A 16863-nucleotide genomic window follows, 5' to 3' on the forward strand; every position below is an offset into this window, starting at 1 on the left:
TGTTATATATGCTGTGGAGGAGAGTGATGCTTTGCACTTTAGAAATTAGAGCGGTCCACGGGGAAAATGTTCCTTACTTGTTAATGGAAAAGCCGCACCATCACTACAGACAATTCCTGCTCATGGAAGTCGTTGCGTGGCAGCAGATGGATGGACTGCTGCAGGGACTGCATCTAAAATGGAAAATGCTTTTCCAGATATGCATTTATTTTTTTTTCAAGAGAGGTGAAAGCTTTTATTGAGGCTTCTAGATTGTTGCTCAGGATAATTAACATGATAGCAAGCCAAGAAAAAGAAAATAACATACACTGTAATAAAATTAGTACAGAAATACATATTTTGGGCAACTTTATTTAACCCCACAGGATAAAACAGTCCATTAAAAGTTAAAGTCATGCATTTAAAAATGTATCTGAATAAAAATACTTAAATGTCCAGTGTGTAAGATTTAGGGGAATATATGGGCAGAAATGGATGTATGTTTCCTTTAGTGCATAATCACCTGAAAATAAGAATCGTTGTGTTTTTGTTACCTTAGCATGAGTCATACATGTTAACTTAGGGAGCAGGTCCCCATCCACATAGATCTTCATATTGCTCCATGTTTCTAGCCCAGAACAGACAAGCCAAACACTGGCTCTAGATGGGCCATTTGCATTCACCATCGTAATTTGCTCCCCATAAAAACCTCCTAAACAGTGAACACTGAAGTAATCCTAACCCGGAAAAGTTTCAGCTGGTTGCAACCTGCAATCCTCACCACTAGATGGCATTAGTCCCCCCAAATCTTACACACTGTTGCTTTAAAAGTCAAAAGTTAAAGTGCTTTTTCTGAAGAGTAAACGTTTTTTCTGCTCTTAGATTATTAATATGCGAACATGAACGCAGCATCTTAATGTTGTTGGTGGTCCGGGTGTAGCTACATCCTGCTGTCGGGTAATTTAAACTACATAGAAATGCACCATGGAAGGTTTGCTTATAAAATCTCAGGCTACAAAGCAGACATGTTCATTATTATAGTATATAATAAAAACAAAAAGTATGAACGGTCTAGTAAATTATATATTTAGTGCACTCTCTGCTGCTGATCATTTGCCATTTGATTTCATGCACTAGAAGTTGCGGTGTCAAATGTTCAGGGTATTGTGGATGTTGGAGTAAATAATGTTATGAGATGATAGATGCCAAACAGCAGGGGAGCTCAGGACAGTTTCCAGAGACCCAGAGGTTGGCACTGGGATGGGCGGTGGGCAGGAAAACAGGAGCAGCAGATGGGGTGTCCCATTAGCAGTTGTCCTGTTAGCTCGGGCCAGCTGCCACTCTCTGGGTCTCTCTCTGGGCCCGTCATCTCCCCTGAGTCAACAGAATAAACCCAGTTTGATTTGAGGTTTGTTGTTTTGATGGTTTACTAGTCAGCACAAAACTTGCACACATGAAGCTGCACGTATGAAGCAAGCAAGGTAGTCTGTGTATGTAGGGAGTGTCAAATCAAACATTTCACAGTTTATGTTCCCTTTTAAAGAGGAGCTTAAAACTGGGCCGCCCAACAGTGATGTCACAGTGTCCTCGAATCCACCTGTACATCACTGCAGCAGGGAGGGAAGTAAAATCAAAGGAGGTTAGCAAAAACACAGTTTTCAGGGAGTGTTAAGTGACTTTTTAGAGGTATACCATGCAGGCATTGTCAGTTTGTAAATGGTATCGCCTGCGAAAGTGAACACAAAAGCTAACCCCGGTGTTGTCGGCTTGGCTTCCCACCTTGCTATATTTGTGGGGGGGGGGGGGTTCAGCACAGTGTCCAACACTTTGTCGCTACCCACCCTCACCTGCATGCTGTGCAAAGGAACGTCCTGAACACAGAAAAAATAAAAATAAAAGCAGAGAACAGGAACTCAGACAAATACACCGCCCCACACACACACACACACACACACAAACACACATACTATCTATAGGCCTATATGCTGATATATTACTGTTTCCACAGCTGTGAGCAGCTCCTCCATTTCCTTTGTGCATTGCATTGTGGGAGAGTACTGTGCAATAACAACACATTCTGCAATCGACCAGATTGAGTCTTCATACCGTCTGCTTTGAGTGTGTTTCATTTTGTCACTTTTTTCTTGTGAACTTGCTGCATAATCAAAATCTGTGAAGAATCTGTGTGTAGTGTGGAATAAGGACACAGCAATGGGCAGAAGCACATCTTTTTTTTTTTACAACACAAAATTAAAAGTAAGGTAAAAACTGAAGACAAGAGTTTTTGACATTGGTCCAGTATTGAGAGAAGGTGCTTCAGATGCAGCGCAGAAAGAGGCTGCGATGTTATCCATTCATCCATCCATCTTCAGCCACTTATCCGATGCCAGGTTGCGGGGGCAGCAGGCCAAGCAAAGCATTCCAGACCTCCCTCTCCCCAGCAACGCTTTCCAGCTCCTCCTGGAAAACCCCAAGATGTTCCCAAGCCAGACAAGAGATATGTTATCACTCTAGCGTGTGACCTGCCCAGAACACCTCTAACAGGAGGCGCTCAGTAGGCATCCTGATCAGATGCCCGAACCACCTCAACTAACCCTTTCGGCACAAAGGAGCAGTGTCTCTACTCCGAGCTCCCTCCGGATGCTCCTCACCCTATCTCTAAGGCTGAGCCCAGCCACCCTTCTAAGGAAACTAATTTAGGCCGCTTGTATCCGCAACATTCTTTCGGTCGCTACCCAGAGCTCATGACCATAGGTGAGGGTTGGGAGGTAGATGGACCAGTTAATCAAGAGCTTTGCCTTTTGACTCAGCTCTCTCTTCACCACGACTGTCCGGCACAGCGCATCACTGCAGACCGCCGATCCATCTTATGCTCCATACTACCCTCACTCGTGAATAAGACCCCGGGATACTTGAACAACTCCTTCGCTTGAGGCAGTAACCTTCTTAACCTGGAGGGGGCAATCCACTGTTTTCCAGCAGAAAACCACGGCCACAGACTTGGAGGTGCTGACTCTCATCCCGACTGCTTCACGCCTGGCTGCAAACTGCCCCAGTGTGTGCTGGAGGTCACAGTGTGATGAAGCCAACAGAACTACATCATCTGCAATAAGCAGAAATGCAATTCTGAGGTCACCAAACCAGACCCCTTCCTCCCCCCGGCTGCACCTTGAGATCCTGTCCATGAATATCTCAAGCAGAATTGGAGATAAGGGACAACTCTGGCAGAGGCCAACACCCACTGAGAACGTGTTTGACTTTGTGCCAAGTATGCGGACACAGCTCTTGCTTTGGTAATACATACATGTATTTAAGGACCGGATGGCTTGTAGCAGCATACCAGTACCCTGTATTCCTGCACCAGTGTCATCCTGATGGGCAATTGTGCATCAGGAATTTTATGTCCATTGAAAGTGCTTGTTTTAGCCACTGACAGGCTCAGATTAATATTAGAAGTGTCTGACAACATTATGGAAAGGACCCTAGAGAGAAACTTGTGAACTTGAGAAAGACTTGTTTATACAACTTGGTCTCACTCCGAAGTTGTTGAAATCCAGCGTGTGGGGAGTGACTTACGGCGTCAGACAGCAACAAAAAAAGCCTGCCTTTAATGTCGGCATGATACATGACCAGTCGCTGTGATAGTTTAATGGCATCCAGCAGCATCGGGGGAAACACGGCGGGACAAGAATGAAAGTTGAGGTGGCGAAAGTCCAAGTGGGGAGCGCAGGAGTGGTGGTGGATGGGTCCATCAAACACCGACTTTCATCAGGGAGAGCGGTGTTCACATCACGTAAGATTATAAAGCCAAACCCTGTTCTTTTTTTCTAAACCTAACCATGTGCGTGTGTTGGCAAAAAGTAACCACGTGTCTGTTGTTGAAGAAGAAAAATGTCAATTCACAGTGCTGTACTGACGTAGCACGTTTATTCTGAAAGAGACTAGCAAACTGTACATTTCCTGTATAAAACAGAAGTGTATTTTTGAAATCAGACAATGCATGTAACAGGCAGAACTTGACACGGCGTCCCAAAAAGTCAGCAACCAATGCATCCGAGATACCTTGCACATCGTGTCTTGACGTAGAAAGTCTGTGACCACACTTCGATATGTGCTGAGGTTGGAGTGAGAATGTGTTGTGACAGTGACATTAATGTGTTTTCAATGGTTTTCTGGCGCAACAATAGAGCTCTATGGCACAGAGGAAGAAGATCTGGCATTGATTTGTTGGACCCTAGGGGATGGGTCCAACAAACACGGACTTTCAGCCAGGAGAGCGGTGTTCACATCACGTAAGATTATAAAGCCAAACCCTGTTCTTTTTTCCTAAATCTAACCACATGCGGTTGTTGTTGAGGGAAAAAACCTCAATTCGCAGTATTGTACCAACATTTATTTTGAAAGACACTGTATGTAAACGGTACATTTCCTGTGAAAACTGAAGTGTATTTTGAAAGAAGACAATTCATGCAACAAGTAGAACTTGACACGGTGTCCCAGAATGTCAACACACACACATGCACGCACATGAAAGGTCCATGACCAAACGTCCATATGTGACAAGGTAGGAGTGAGAATATGATGGTTTATACACACCAACAAACAGTTCAGATTTGCAAAAGCATAATGCATAATGCTGTCAGACAGTTAGAATAGCAATGTGACCCCGTCAGTGGCAAAAACAAGCATGTTTAATGTAAATTGTGCTCGTGACCGTGTACAATTGCCTGTAGGGATTACATTGTCGCCTGCTTCTCAGTCTCTGTCAATACAAGACCAATTTCCAAAACTGTCGTCTCCGTTAGTCACTTGGAGACAAAAAGATAGGAAAATAGGGTCCAGGTTCAAAAACACTGACGTTTCCCTTTAAAGGCTTACTTAAAAAGTGTTACATATTTAACAGAGCTGTTAATCAGAAATTGATGGTACGACCACTACTGTTCATGATTTTGATGATGATAACAGTTGTTATAACGATTATGATATTAATAATTATAGTAATAATAGTGGCAGAAGAGAAAAAAGCACCTAAGAGAATGCTGTACTACTGTACGTGTGGTCATCGTGGCTGGCAAAGACAAAGCCAGCATCACATTGTTCCTCTGTTGCTTTAATAGTGACAAATGGTAATGATGGGATTTCCTCGCCCAGACAAGCAGGCTCTGTCTATCACTCACTCTGCTCCACCATTTGACAGAGTGGCGTGGTTGCACGGTTCCTTCACACCATTTCATTCTCGAATCAAACACACACAGAGACAGACAGACACACACACACACACACACACGCACACACACTTCTATACACATGTCCCAATTTTTCCACAACCTTTTTTCTTCACTCATCTTGTCTCTCTCTCTCTCTTTTTTTTTTTAAATAGCTCTTTGTTCTCTGCCCATGTCTATTTTTATCCCAGCGTACACGGGAGGAGTCAGAGAAATGACGAGGCTTGGGAGACTTGCTCATCTCCATGGCAACTATATTGCAAGCATTCATTGTCTAATATAGCTTTTTCTTCCGTGTTACATTCCTTTTGTTGCTCTTATCTTATTATCAGATATGCTCAGGTCCGTATTTCACGGCATTGCCTCTCCACATGCTCCACGGAGGTCTTTTTCCCCGTGCATGCATGCTTCCTCTCCCGCATCCTCATCTCTCTCCACGCTGTCCACCCCTCAGCAGCCCCCTCCCCCCCAGGAGCGGATTGAGCTGTCTTTTCCTCTCTGAACCAATGGGCGTGCTGTTGTAGAGTAATTCTGTACTAACCCACGCCTCACTCATGAGACACAGTTTGGATGCCGTTCGTTTTGCTACCACTGCGAGGCCTACTTTCATGAGACCAAAAATCTCTGTGGGCTTTGTTCGGTTCAAGGGGGTTTCCCCATTTTTTCCCCCGTTTACTGAATCCTGCTGAGAAATGCAAATTCACTGGCATCTTCCCCAGTCAATAACTGCAGTATGGCACCCTCTTTTGAAACACATGCTGTACTACTGGCCTTGTTTATGACTTGATTACTAAAGGACATTCATCTTTGAGTTCACTATGCTTTTTACATGTACCTGGAGATTAAATATAATTAAATATCAGATCCTTTGATGGTAGATGCAGCGGTGTTTTTTAAGTCCAGTTAGAGCTATGTTTTCTTTATTCAAACTCAAATGAAATTCATGACGCCATTTGAAATCCTGTCAGCGTGTGCACTAAATTAAGCAGCACAAACAAACCAGCATCCGCATTATCCCATCACGGATTTCCCAGCCATTAGTCATCGCTTCATCAAAAATACTTTCAACCATTGTAGCTGGCTGTCTGTTTGAGAAACAGGACATGCAGTCAGTTCCACATGCAGGATTCCTTCTCGTCACGTGGCCAGGCAGCACAAACATATGCTGTCAGTGGGAGCTTGTGTGTTCAGTGGCATATAGATGCACAAAAAAAACACACATAGGGAGAAGTACAGTCATAGGAGCTATAATGGTACCAACATGAAGGGGGTGGGGGCTTCTGAGGAGGCGCTCCAATGAAACATAAGCAGGAGACAGAAATACACCACAGAGGCAAACAGCAGACTGATGCACAGCCTCATGTTTAATACAGCCGGCACGCCGTTAAAGGATGAAAGAATATGCTCGCACCCGAACTAACAATGCCAGGTGAGATAATGAAGTTAATTATGTGTTGCCTTTTGTGCCAGTCCACAAACGCCGACAGATGCCAGTAGCCCTGAGGAACTAAGTGCTCACCCATGGTCGTCCAGATTGCCCCAAAAAGAAATCCTTTCACCGGTCCGCCCATTCCCTATGGCAACAGTCAGCCCCCTCTGTGTCACCTGCCAGCATGGGAGCAGGTGGACCCAGCAGGGCCAGGTGGAGGCTTCACCTGTCACACTTCCAGAGCTGTCCCACGCATGCCAACGCAAACATAAACTGAGGCACAAATAGTCCAAACGTGCGATATTTCAAGCTGATTCCATTATGCAAAACACATGGAACCTGCTGCACACACACCAACACATGTAAACACACAGGAGGCATTTATAAATAGGCATATTAACATGTGATTAGAGCACATACAGAGCGCTATATATGACACAGACTATAGGTGCTGGTTTAAAGGAGTATTTTTCCGTCAGCTTTGTCTCCATGTGGAGGAGGTCGGATTGGATTTTACAGCTGATTTCATTCGTGAGAATAGTTTAGTTTTATTGGCATAACCTAAGTCTGTATGTTTTGTTTTTCATCATATCAAGAGCTATTTATTTACAAGAGTCGCTCCAGGATTTTGCAGGATCTTCTGGGGGATTGTTGCGGCCGTAAATGCCTGATTTCAGGGCAGCTTTTCAAAAAAATTGTGATGCATGTTGCAATGTTTTTTGCAATTAAAATTTGGGAGCAGGTGAAAATTGCAAAAATAGTTTTTTGGGGTTTTTTTTTTGTTGTTGTTTGTTTCATCAAAAACTTAAGTCAGTTTGTTCCAATGAGATTAAAACCACAGTGTGTCTGGGCGATCTAAGTAACCTTACTTAGAAAGGCGGAATAAAACTCTCACACCATGTTTAAACAGGGTTTTTTTTAGACTTTTTATTTCTAAACAATTTTTTCATCACTCACTACAACGTCATGCACACAGGCAAGCACGCCTCACTCACTTTGTGATTTATACCACACTAACATTACCACTAACCATGCATATTCAGTCTCACTCACCTTGATTCTTTAAGCACGTGCAATAGATCTGGATGCAGCTACCTCTGTCATGTTGATTTGTCTTGTCTGTTGTCCACATGTTTTCAGTCTCAGGGTGTGTTTTGCAATAGAAAAGAATTTGTGCCCCACTCAAGAGGCGTCCTCTGGGGCTGAAAAATGAAGCTAACGTGGTAGTGCCAAAAACTGCAGTTCCCCTAATGGCCACTTGAGGCTGGTTCCAGAAGTGAGTCAATCCCTATAGACCCCCATGTTAAAATGGCCAACTTTACAGCAGAAGTAAACATTTTTACAGCCTGGTACAAACATTACATTACGTTTACATTTAATCAAGGCTTAAAGTTTGGCATGTTTAAGGGCAGGACTGCCTGAGAGACAGACTGTCTGCAAGGCTTTGCGACAGTCTTTGTGTCAGACCCACCTCTCGCTCCTTTACAGCTCCACCCTCTCGTCCAAATATGGTTATTTCTGACTCCAAAAAACTATGATGGCAACATCATCAATGAAAGTCCACAAACCAACGAGTGAGATCATGATAGCTACATCCACCACAGTGTTGCATGCAGTGCAAAATGGTTAACCCCTACTTTCAAGCAGAACATCAAAGAATTGCCTTGACGTTCGTTTTTTGTTGGTAAATGTGACATGTGTTTGTCGTGTCTTCGCAACATGTGTACTCATAATTAAATTCCAGAGCCCTAGATGGCTCCTGTTCAGTCCAGTGGGATTGCTCGCCTGGTGCATATGCCAAAAAAAGGTTTCTAGCTTCCGGGTGTACTTCCACTTCTATGTGGTCCGCTGAATATGTGCAGTCTGGTTTCTGTCACTGGTCCCATCCTAGTTCCCACTTGACTCATAGACTTGATGTAGTGATGACATCACAGATTTTTAAATCGCTTTTCTCAACTTATCCTCTTGAGGGTCGCGGGGGGGGCTGGAGCCTATCCTAGCTGACATTGGGCAAGAGGCAGGGTACACCCTGGACAGGTCACCAGCCTATCACAGGGCTGACACATAGAGACAGACAACCATTCACACTCACATTCACACCTACGGGAAATTTTGAGTCACCAATTAACCTGCATGTCTTTGGACTGTGGGAGGAAGCTGGAGTACCCAGAGAAAACCCACACTGACATGGGGAGAACATGCAAACTCTGCACAGAAGCGTTCCCCCACCCTGGGTTTTGCTTATTTACTGCCAGTGGCCACTGGAAAAATTGGACGCAAGGCTGAGCGGCATTCCTTGGTGCATGCTTCACAACCAGAAACAAGGAAGTGAGTTTGGTGACTGGTGGGATAGGATGATCATTGGTCAAACATGTGAAAAGTTGCAGCGATTGGACAAAATTGCGAGGTCATGTGGAATTCACAGGGGGTTGGTTGAATTGTTGGCGGGGCTGATTAGTTGTACATTTATTTACACAGACATAGATACATCTTGATTTTCAATGTTCCACATTTAGTGGAAGAGAAAGAATCAGTCCAAAGAGTACACTGTTGATAATCAGAGTGAGTGCTCTACATAAAAGATAGAAGGAGTGATCTTATGCTGGTATATAGTGGGTTGTGTGAGGGCTGCGTGTGACCCTTGACGTGAAGTGAGTGACAGTCAGGCAATCCACAACAGTATCTAAGGTCACAGCCCCCCACCCTGAAATACAGCGCAATCAATACTGGGAATGAGATGCGGTGAGACGAGTGGTCTATCAATACCTCCGGGCAAAAGGAAGTAGATTCATAAATCAATCATGACTTTTAGGTTCTGATTGTACAAGAGCACTTACAATAGCAGGACAAGAGGGCACGTCAGCAGTTTGCAGCTTTACCCAAACAAAAAAACACATCTTCTAAGCAGAAATGTTAATAAAAGTTTATGAAATTGCTGCATTTATTATGTAGCAGAGATCTATTTTAAACAGTTTGTGTAATTTGCACATACAGTATTTCTGGGATGAAACCAATATGCTGAATGGAGAAAAGTGTAAGCCTTTTACGCAAGTTGACAAACAGATTGATGATTTTGAGCGGAGGAATGACAATGATGGAATACGCCATGATATGAAACTACTGGTCTAATGAACAATACTTGATGTTGTGGCATTGACAACTGAAATCAATTCCAAATGCCATTAAAATTATATGTTTTCTTCTTTTTCATTCCTTGGCCTTGCTTGCTATCCCTGAGCGGTAATGGCATGATGAATGTGCAGCGAGAGAGTCGCACGCCACTTCTGGGCTGACAGTGTGGGACGAATGATGTAGTGGCTCCTAATGCTCTTTACCAGAAAAGAAGCAATAGCTTTGCTGGACCACTAGACGAACCAGAGGATGTCAAGGGTTACTGATTGGAATCACATCCAGCTACAGCGTCTGATTCTAAAATGTCCTCGTCATGATTTCATCTTAAAGGCTGTTTATTCACACAGGCACACAACACAGGATACCATTAGGCGTGAGTGGTGACGTGTGGGCAATGTGATAATACACTTTGTTGCCCGCTTACTGTGTACATCCTATTTCCCTAAAAGGGTGAATATCTGTGCAAGGGCACTGGGGTCTGACCTCTGGTTCCACTGTTACCCTCAGTTAGGAAATCAATGAAGCGCGTGCGCAAAAGGGCTCCCTCAGGACAGTCCACATCTGCACAAATCAGCACTGTTTTGTCACCACCATTTTTTCTCAGCTCTGTCAGATGAGATCAGAAGGCACAAATGTGCCACATTTTACACACCTACACTGGATCTTCACACACAAATAACCATGGGATACCCAAGGGACAGGTGATGCTCGCCATATTTCACACATTTCAAAAAATATTTAAAAAATGAGAGAAGTAGGCCACAAGTGTGATTATTATTGTATTATGACTAATACGATGCAAATGAAAAAATATAGTACACATTTATCATGTTCACATGCATACAAAGATTCCACTATTAATGCAAATATGACAATATTCTGAGTTTGATACAGGTCATGTAAACAGCATATTGCATTTGGATATTTCAGATTAGGTCTTTTATTTGAGTGCTGCATTTACCAATGAAGATACAGGATATTGTGCAACACATGACCTCTTGCCTGTTGACAGTCAACTCTGTGTGTTGTACACAAACCAACACAACAACAGTTTGCAAGGCTAGGGTAGAGTTACATGCCCAAAAAGAAAAGCCCACATTTCTGGTTGGAAGGTGAGAGACCCCAACTTTTAAGATGCTTTCACACCACAGCACAACAACTCACCACCTCCAGTCATTTCAATGAGGGATGCGGCGCAAAGGGGAAGCAGTTTCCAATACGGCGGTTGAGGGTATGAAGTGGTTTCCGCCCACGTGTACATGCACATATTTTGCTGTGCCGTGCTGAGTTTACCATGTTGAACTTCTGGCATTTTCCACCTGGCTTTGATTGATCAAACAGCAGTCATGATGGAAGCAGGAAGACAACAAAATGGGGGAACTGATGATGTTGGTGTCTGAGTACCCAGAGTTACGGCACTATCAAATTTAAGGGACAACCAGACTGGTAAATTTACCAATTTTTATATGTGGAAATCTTTGGCAGTGTCAGGGATTCCTTGCAGTTCCTCCAGTGTGCACTAAAGCAGCGGTTCCCAACTGGTGGGCGCGGTCCAAAAGTGGGTCATGGGTCCATTCTGAATGGACCGCAAGTGACTCATGAACGTGTTAACTTTGTAAAAAACACACTTTATCTTGCAGTACAGTGAATTTCTGGCACAGAGCTTTTATTTTAAAGTGCCATTTCCTGCTGTAACGTGAGTAACTAATGGACAGCTACTTAACAGAGACAGCAAACTAGCTCGACGACATGGCCAAATGCAAGTATGACACTGAATGTATTATCTGGACCCCGTGGCTAGACCATTTGGAAACCACTGCCTGTCATTGCAGTCGTGCACCGTAACGGCAGCAGCCCTTCAAAAAATACTTTGCTTCTTTTGGTAAATTGCTCTTGCAAGCTGGCAGTTTTCAGGGCGGTAACTGTGCGGTGAAAGCAGCTTTAAACATTATGAAAGACTTGGATATCTGCAGGTTGCTGTATTATTACGAATATGGCATAATTGACTTTTTCATGAGAGTGGTTGAAGGAATGAAATGGAAGGAATGAGGGAGGCTGTGTTTGCATGGTTGGACAAGTCCGCCACAGGTGGAAAAAATGTTTTGATGCAAAGACGCAAAAAATTGCGTCTCTGGATTTTTTTTCGGAATAAGGAATAAAAGAATTGTTTTTTTAAAGTGTTGTCAAATCACAATCTTCAATATGGTTGACCAAAATAATCAAAGATTTTTACCCAAACCTTCCCTAAAACCACAACCTGCACTTTGCAATTTCCTCCAAATCTCTGTCTCTCTCTTCTCTCTCATGCTGCACGATCCATTTGCTTTCCAGGCCCTTTAGTCGGCTCCGGTCTTGTCTTAGCTTGATGCTGTACAGTATATGAGTTTCTTCCCTCGGGTCTCTTAGACATGCAGAATACTGAGCTGTGCACATTTAGGTTGACAGATTAGTTTACATTTGGTTTGACACCACAAGAGAAGGCCTCGGCTCGCCTGCAGTAATGACCACTGCTTTCTGGGTTGGTTTAGTGTGAAAGCGTGGCCTGCCAGGAGAAATATGGAGGTCCAAACCAGGACCTGGCCATGAGTTCACAGCCCCGTGCCTTTGGTGGACGAGGTGAATCATCTATATGGGAATCCATATATACCAAGTAAAGCAGAAAAAGCCCTGGGGAAGATTCTGTTTCTAAATTAGTGGCCACTGAAGGCTGCATTACGGAAGAATGCATAATCAGGCTTCAAGTGCGCTTAATTCAACACTGACCATCTCAGAGAGAGCGAGAGAAAACAAGTCAGTCATGTGCTTATTTGTAATATTGACTGTGATTATAGTATTTGCATTGTAAGCTTAATTATGGCATAAATCAGTTATCAGCTGATTGAGTCAGATGCTTGCCATGTTAATTTTAATAATGTTATGCAGTTTGCATTGTATTTAAATAATATCCTCTTTTTTTTCATTTCTCAGACACTGATGAACAGACATATCAAACTAATACAGTATGTCCTGCTTATACCTGATTACTTTGTTCCCATTTATGTGAGGCCACCTCTCTAGAAGTGTAGCGCAGCTGCTTTCAGATGGCTCAGGTCCCCTGGCTGAACCCCACCACACAAACAGACACATGCACACAGACATAAAGACGCACACACACAAACAGAAACAGGCACACACACACACCTCCTTTCCCCTAGAGTGGGCTCCGCAGCTGTTCCTGTTGGGAGTCTGCCTGATGTGGATCACCAGGGCCAGAACAAAGTCTACACAATTGTAGGAAAAAATAGGTGCCTCAAGGAAGACGAGCATGAATGAAAACAAATTTCAGATATTTAACAAAATATATTCCAGATATACAAGAACATGATTATGCATGCGTACCTCTGCAGGGATGCTTTTGGAAATGTCTTACAAGTCACCCAATGAGGTGCCCTCAAGCAAGGCGTTTGACCCCGAGTTGCTCCAGTGGAGATGGTGGCCAATGCATTACATTCTGGCTGTACTTTGGTGCTGCCTGCTGTGACTGTGTGTGATTGTATGCTGGGCATCTCTAAAAGATACCGCAGCTCAGCCAACCTATGGTTAAATTAAATAAAAAACAAAAAATGTTGATTCTGATTGTGCTAGGAAAGCTCAGTAGTATTTTTGTATTTTTTACACTTAATGTTGCTTATATTTTGTATTTGTGTTGTTTAAACTCTGTACTTGTTGTAATTGTTGAATATTTATTATCTTTTTTTATTCGTGCCTTTTTTATTCTTTGTAAATATGTGTGAAGTTTTCATGATAACAGTAAACTTCTAGAATAAAAGATCGACGCAGAGGTGGAAGAGGCACTGATCTTTTGGTAAAAGTCGTAATAACTTTGTGTGGTCATCTGTTGATGAGCTGCAGTGCGATGCATCCGGTGTGTGCTGGGGGTGGCACTTGACGTGTCACATGACGCGCTGTGTCGCGGTGGCGCTGGTGTGTTTACACTTGGCTTTTGGGAGAAATTTCAGCTGGTTGCAATCTGCAATCCTCACCAGTAGATGCCACTAAATCTTATTTATGAAGTCAAAGTGTTTACATGTAGCATCCAGTAGACATACACAAAAAATACCGTTAAAAATGTTAATGAAACAAATGTGCGTAGTTTTGTTTGTACCTTAGATCTGAATGTCCTCTTATCCAAGCTGCTCGTACAGAGTCTGTGGTTATTCTTGGTGTAGCTTTGGAATGCAGTGGTTACGTAATGGTACACCACAGAGCATGAATTTGATGGAAGGCAGGGAATTTTGTTAGTTTATAACGTGTAATTGCTTTTTGTTTTGCGATGCAGATGATACTCTGCTGTTTCTTTCTGAAAGGCTCCAGGAAAGTGAGGGTTTTTACCAGATAAAATTCCCATCACTCAAATAAAGTTTTGTTTTTTATCTCAGGTCATGAATTCATTTTCGTCGCTGTCCGATGAAAAACACGTATCTCCACTTTTGACAATTTTGACTTTCTACACGCTTTGATGTACACATCTGAGACCCAATGGAGATGTGTGTTGAATAGATGAAGTAATAAAATGTCTTTCCATTTGTCATTTGGATACCCAACGCTAACAGTTGCTAGGGAATATTATGGACACTCAAAATCGTCAAAAGTGGAGATACGTGTTTTTCATCGGACAGCGACATTATGTTATCTCTTGGCCTCTTGGAGGACAGCCACACAAAGTTTATTTTAACCATGTAACACTTGATCTCTCGATCAGTATTGTCTTTTTTTTTGGCCATAAATATTTATTTTTGATATGTGTATTTTTGATATGTATTTTATAAATAAATTCTACATTGAGATTGTACTCTGTATCTTCAGCCTTACTGGCCATTAGGATACAAACTGGTAAAACCATTTTGCACCATACACATCCCTCTCTCCACCAACTGACTTTGGTGAAGTAGTGCCACACTGCTTATGCTGGGAGTTAAAGCTAATATAAAGTTAGCATACCGTACAGACAAATGGCATGTCCCAGTTCTTTACTTCATTACTAATACTAAGCTGATTTTGATTATATACAAACGTGTGGCAGAATGCTCAGTGCTGTAGTACTAACCAATAAAACAGCATAATGACTTGACAATGAAAACATAATGTTTAGAGCATGTACTGTACAGAATTAAAATGTAGGATTTGGGACATGCCAATACTTTCATGTGAATTATGTTGTTGTATAAACTGGCTAATGGTCAGCAAGACAAGGCATATTATATTATTGATTTAATTATTTATTATTGCCATTACTGTGGTCAGATGGTGCAGTTTTTAAGGAAAAGAGGGGACATGTAGCCGCTCCCTCACCCAGTGTATCCACTTATTGATCTCATCACAATCAGTGAGGCCAATGAGCCGTGAACAGTACAGTGGTTCATGATTGCTTGCGACTGAAACAACATTGACCTCAGGTCATTTCACACCCTGTTTCATATTTTCAAGAACATGTAATATTATACTTTGATTCACATTAAAATTCCAGGCTAAATCCAGACATTTTTTTCCTGCATTCAAAAGATAAATGCACTAACCTCTATAGTCACACACACTGCCTTTCTCAGCCTGTCAAAACAAAATATGTCTTGCAAAAGTTAGCAGTTTCAAAATGCCTTAACTCTATTAGTAAGGGCGATCGCTGCAAAGTGACAGCATCCCATTCATTATCTATGCTGACAAACAGAGACAGAACACAGCACAAAATCTATAAAAAAAGTGTCGATAACAGAATTGAAAGTGGCAAAATGCCACTACAACTACGCATATGTTGCTGTCAAACACGAGAGCTGTTGGCATAGTTAGCATCGTTTCAAATGGGCAGATGATGCTGGCCTCAGTTGTTTCACTGCAAGTTCTATCATCCAATTATGCCAGGATAGATTAAGTGTTGGATCTGGATACTTGGATTGTGATTCCATGAGCCTTATGATGTGCTTTAGTGGTTTGTCTCATATATAGGGATCTGAATTGTATGGATGCCATCCAGTCACACTGCTTATATGAGCAATGTAAAAGAAATGACAAGAGGAAGGGGCACTGTATATTGAATAGATTTGTAGCCATGCTTGTGGATCCAGTCTCCTCTCTGCTGGTAGGATTTTGGTTGGAGAGGGCATCTGGTTGTAAATTCATCACTTCTGGGATATGAGTGGCCATCACTGAGTCAATAGCTTGTATGATAGGGAAAAAAAACGTGTCCTTGCATGTTTTTAATTTGCGCTCTGCTGCATCCATTGCCAGTACACGACCAGATGTGTTGGCCAGGTAAGAGAGCTCTCCTTGTGAAGATGTGTTAAAGCACTCCCAAATAATTCATCTGGAGTGCACTGTGGTCCACTGACCAAGGCCATTCACAGACCATCTTACAGGCACAGTGACACAGTGAGTGAAGGAGGCATCTGCTGTCACCACTACATGTCAAAAGAGTTTCTCTAGATCTGTTTTTATATTTGATGTAAAACTCCAGACAAATTTGTTTTTGGCACTGGAATTATCAGCACTGTATTCCTGCCAGGAAAACTATTCTGATCTCCTGTTTTTCCAGCATGGGGGATTTCCACTTTGAAAGTGACACCTGTGCCATTCCTGCTGCTGATGGGATCACACAGCTGAAATCTGAGAGAGATGCAGCATATTATAGTACACCACAGTGGTCTACTACCTGTGTGATTTAAGATAGTGGCATAAGGGACTGCACTTGCTGATAACGGTGACATTTATTCCTATACATGCATAAAAGCCCCACTGTCCTAACTGTACCAGGTGTTGTTATGGCTTCTATGTTATGTGGTCGTCAATATGAGGATGATTTCAGAGAGACTTTTGACGTTTGGATAAATAGTTTTGATGATGATTTTGTTTTGTAGGGTCCGGTGTAGCAGGCAGATATCCTGATATTGGATATCCGAACAAAAACTTCCTCTTATGTGAGCTGGACACTGTTTAGAGTTCCACTGGCAACTTGAGGCAGTACAAGCCAGTCACCACAAGAAGTGTTGGCAATATATGTTTCTGCAAACCAGGATTATGTTACATTTATACTTTTCATAGATATGTATTATATCAACATTTCTAAAG

The 16863-nt window shown here is 42.5% G+C and overlaps 1 protein-coding gene across 1 annotated transcript in view; it reads left to right on the top strand.

The window, feature by feature from the left end:
- The window catches only part of gabrb4 (gamma-aminobutyric acid type A receptor subunit beta4), a 344554-nt gene that overhangs the window by 211915 nt on the left and 115776 nt on the right, over positions 1-16863 (top strand). The window lies entirely within an intron of this gene.

The sequence above is a fragment of the Epinephelus moara genome, chromosome 3, assembly GCF_006386435.1.
Source record: "Epinephelus moara isolate mb chromosome 3, YSFRI_EMoa_1.0, whole genome shotgun sequence".
Lineage (NCBI taxonomy): Eukaryota > Metazoa > Chordata > Actinopteri > Perciformes > Serranidae > Epinephelus > Epinephelus moara.